Genomic DNA, 5167 nt, shown 5'->3' on the forward strand with positions numbered 1-5167 from the left:
TATGCAGGATGCTTCATGGGTAAAGTCTCCATGTTTTTAGGCCAAAGGTTTTTCTTTTCTATTTTCCCAATATTTTGTTGTGTCTATGCAAACAAACAAACAGAAAACCTGTCACACACACACACACACACACACACACACACCTTTTTCAATTGAATTTTTTAAATCTCTTATATTTTAAATTGGTGTGTCCACCTTTTTCATAGAATCCTGGGGCATGGATTATTTTATTTTACCACATATTCCCATGGTTTTTTAAAACCAAGTAGTCTCGGATGCATTAGCAGGAAAATAAATAAGACTATAACTAAATATTCAAGCCAAAGTCAATGATAATAGAATCAAGGGACTTAAACTTGATTTATTTTTTGTCCCTCAGTTCACAATACAGACCAGGCAAAGGGCCTGGATTGAGGTGTAGATAGGGTGCATTTACTGTACCTCCTCTTTCTATACAATCTGTGTATAGAATTGGGAAGAATTGGGAGGCCATATCTTTTCTTTTCTTTTTTCTTTTGATTTTTAATATATATAACTTTAATATATATAATATATATATAACTATAATACATATATATAACTTTAACAATCTAAACTTAAAGGGGCCTGTTATACTGAAGGGCTAGGGGAAAAGGATGGTGGTCTAAGATGCACTCTGGGGAATTGGAGACATAGCATGGAGGTAGGGTGTTCGCCTTGCATGCAGAAGAAAGGTGGTTCAAATCTCGGCATCCCAATGGTCCCCTGAGCCTGCCAGGAGCAATTTTTGAGCAGAGTCAGGTCCCCTGAGCACTGCCAGGTGTGACAAAAAAATGCACTCTGGGGCCATTGGTGTAAGGAGGTTGACATTGGGAGTGGAAAGGGCCCTGACTCATTGCATATCTCAAGTTCAACTATGAGGGGTTCTGTTGATCACAATTGTTTCAATAAAATAAAATTAAAAAAACCATTTTTGCCATAGAGGTAGGTGAGGTGAGGAAGTTGGAAAACTGGGAAGAAAAACTTGGTAACAGAAAATGTGTACTGGTACAGAGATGGGCATTGGAATATCGTAAAACTGAAATTCAATCATGCAAACAACTTTGTAATATATATTACAATAATTTAATTAAAACATTCATTAAAATATTTTGAGGGTAACAATTACAATAGTGTAAATAAGTTTGGTGTAATTTATTACACTTCTAATATCACCAAAATGTCACAGAACCTCATCACTGTCTTTATGTCACTTTTAGCTCAACACTACCTCCATTGTTCAGGTTATTTAAAGAAAGAGATACATGCTTTCTAGCTTGTGAAGACATAGTGATTAGTGTGAGAACATGTGATTAATTTCCAGTTTACCTTTGGTTTTATCATTAAGCTTAGATACAACTACGATAGGATATATATATATATATATATATATATGTATAGATTTTGCTTACTTACTTACTTATCATTGTACTGAAGGCAATAATAAAATAGTTTTACAATAGTTATTGTGCTGAAAATTATTATGAAAAGATACTAGAATAAACAATACCACATACAAAATACTAGAGATACATGAAATGTACAACAGCTATTTTTAATTACAATGTAGCAAACATTGATTTCCCAAAATCTTTGTCTCCTTTTTATATGTAAAACCACCCCAAAATTATTCTCTGTAATATTAGGAATATTCTTTCTTTATAGACACTAACAAATTATTACACAGTCTTCAAGTTACACATGATTACTTGATCCATGATACACCAATAAGATTTGCACATACTAGGGTTTTATTTGAAAGTTGGTTATACGATGCATGACATTCAGTGATTCTTAAATGGTAATACAGCAATTGTAGTATAGATAATTTCCTGAAGAAATAATGTCAATCTATCATGTTTATGTTAATAGCTATGTCCCTGATTGGATAAATTCTAATGCACACTTTAAGACATTGTTCATAATGTACTAGTTATTTAAATATAAATTATCATTATGTTACTAGTTCTTTTATTTTAGTTTTGTTTTAGGCACCCACCATTAATGATAGTTTTACTCAATGTGTAGACACTACACACTCAATTAAAATATTTTCTTCCTTCCATCTTTGCCTCAGATTCTGCAGTGTCAAGGAACTCCAAGCCATTTCTGCTTTCAGTGTGGCCTCTAGGTTTGTTTTAGTTCAGGGCATAGAACTTGAATCAGGTAAATACTATAAGCATATGCCCTAATGACAATATTATCTCCTGGGACCACCTATTGTATATTTTATATAATTTAATATATCTTTGTTACATGATATTATAAGCTAGATTTTATTAACAAAAAGCAGAATTTAACACAAAATTATGGCAGAACACGAAGTATAGATAGGATCTTGAGTTAATGGACCATTAGCTTCCATAAAAAGTTTAGGTTATAATATATTAGTAGAGAAATACATGTTTGATCTAAAAATAAGTGCATTAGATGGTCAGAGAGATAGCATAATAGAAAAGGCATTTGTCTTGCACGTGGCCAATCTGGATTTTGTTCCTGACACCATATATAGCCCCTCAAGATCTTCAGAAGTGATTTTTGGGTGTAGGGCCAGTAGTTAGCCCTGAGTATATCTGGGAAATGGTCTTAAAACAAATAGAAAACTAAGCTAAAGTTAATATATTATGATGTGAAATAAATTTTTTAGCCAAGTGTACCTTGTTAGACCAAAAGGGGTCTAAAAACAACACCTGTTTTGATCCTTAGCTAAAAGAAGGAAACAAGGGAATCTTTTTTTTTTTTTTTTATTAGAGACAGGTAGCAGGAGAGTGGCAGTGGCTAATCTAGGACTTATTGTTGATACTGAGAAATTTCTCAGTTGTGATCTGCATGTGTTGCCTGTATTGCTAAAGATTTGAGGGCAGGAGAGGTGGCACAAGCGGTAAGGCGTCTGCCTTGTGCCCACTATCCTAGGACAGACTGTGGTTCAATCCCCGGCGTCTCCTATGGTCCTCCAAGCCAGGAGTAATATCTGAGCTCATAACCACTGGTGTGGCTGAAAAAAAAAACAAAGCAAAACGAAACAAAAAATATTTTGTGACTTTCTCTTTCTGTTTTACAGATCTTGGCATTCTGTGAACAACTAATACCATGCCAAACTATTTATTATATTGGACCAATTTCATTTACTTGAAATAAAGACCTCTGAGAAAACACATAAATACAAATATACACGAAAACATGTAACTATGCATGTTCAAAGATGGGTGTCAACTCAGGTGCACTTTTCTCATTGCTTATCTAACCATGCTGTTCCCTTATTCTATTGACATTGTTCCCAACCCTGCTATATTCATTGTATGGGCAGTACATTCTTTTATTTGGGAAGATATCAATTTAACCTTTGAGAAGAATCAATATAAATCTTATTTTCAAAATTACATATGCCACATACCTTAGACTCACAGGGGAAAGTGAACTGATCCAGAACTTAGGTCATGGATGAAGCAAATAAGTGGGTTAATAAAGTAAACATCTAAGCTTTGTCAAAATTCCTTTCCATTTACAATATCAAAGTGGAAGATATTTTCAAAGAGAAACATCTTAATATTATGTATTCTATACTTTCTGAGTGTGGTCTGCTTAATTTGTAGTAATAGAGTTATTAAATTTTTAATTTAGCATGAAGTGTTTATTAAAAATGATTTAGAAAGATATGAGGGAAGGGAAAGTGAAAAGTGTATGTTCAAGAGAAAACACAGGCTGCTTCAAGTTGGAAATAGGCAAGAGAAGAAACATAGAGTCAAGCAACTGAGATATATGTGCAAAGAAGTACATGGGATTAAAGAGCAAGACCCTGAATTATTTTTAAATGCAATGTTCCAAAAGAAATTGCTTCCAAATTTTGTATTAAAAACAACATTTGATATTATGCCTTTATATTATTGATGTATGTGTAGAAACCATCTGAAACATCACTGGGACTACTCACACTAAATATCTTGATAATCCTATGTTGATAGCCTGAATAAGAATCTGTGATTTAACAAAATTCCCACATGTTTTTCATATATAGTATAATTTGAGAACTGAAGGATCAATGATTTTCAAAAAAGTAAAACATGAGTCTCATATTTAATTTATAATGTCTAATAGTTGTAAATAGAGCAAGTATAATTTGAGAAATTAGTTTTACAAATATATTTTATTTAATCAAATATATATAGAACATAATTATTTTAAATAACCAACATTAAATAAAGTAATATATGTGACATATTTTTCAGTTTTGTATATGCCATGCAATTGTATTTTATCACACTTAGTTTCAGTCACTTTTCAAGTTATCAATCAATAATGTTAATAAATGACTGTAATATAGTATTCTTATACTTAATTAAGACAGGTGTTTCAAAAACCTTCAGGTCCAAAAATAACATAGGAATGCCCAGGTCTTAAATTATTAAGGAATTTAAAAGTAAATTAGTAAATAAAAATAAAGAGTAAATCTGTTTTCACACATAGACATACTAAATAAAATAATAATAGATATAATTGAGTAACTACATTGAGAAAAATTCTCCTTCACTGGGACACAGTCCAGCCTTCCTGAATCTCTTTGGTCCATTTGTCTCTCATATCTGCATTAGGAGAACTGATATGGCAGAATGTTTTACTGGACTCCAAATTTTTATTTTAATATATATTCTAACTTTCAGTAGCATATATATATATGTATATATATATTATCTTTTTGCTATTTTTGTTGTTGTTGCTGTTGTTTTGGGTCACAATGGCAGCTTTCAGGGTTCCTCCTGGCTCTACACTCAGAAATCGCTCCTGGCACGCTTAGGGGAACATATGGGATGCCGAGATTTGAACCACCATCCTTCTGCATGCAAGGCAAACGCCTACCTCCATGCTATCTCTCTGGCCCCTGTATAGATTATCTTATTAAAGTTTAAATGTTGTTGAAAAATTTAAATTAATTACTCTGATAGCCCCTCATACCCACTCCAGCTGGTTCTATACTACCCTGTGTCCTTTGTTTTGATTTGAATATCTTCAGTGGTATATCTGAAAGAAAGGAATGGACTATTCAGCAATTTTAGTTTTGGAAATTCAGCCCATTACATTTATTCTACAACTGATGTGACCCTCCTTGCACTTCTCCTTTGCTTCTCTGCAATGCCATATCTGTCCTATTGCT

The 5167-nt window shown here is 32.8% G+C and overlaps 1 pseudogene; it reads right to left on the reverse strand.

Moving 5' to 3' along the window:
* Positions 1 to 366: 366 nt before the first annotated feature.
* Positions 367 to 491, reverse strand: LOC126024884 (uncharacterized; annotated as a pseudogene).
* Between the last annotated feature and the right edge of the window lie 4676 nt (positions 492 to 5167).

The sequence above is a fragment of the Suncus etruscus genome, chromosome 12, assembly GCF_024139225.1.
Source record: "Suncus etruscus isolate mSunEtr1 chromosome 12, mSunEtr1.pri.cur, whole genome shotgun sequence".
NCBI classification, from domain to species: Eukaryota; Metazoa; Chordata; class Mammalia; order Eulipotyphla; family Soricidae; genus Suncus; species Suncus etruscus.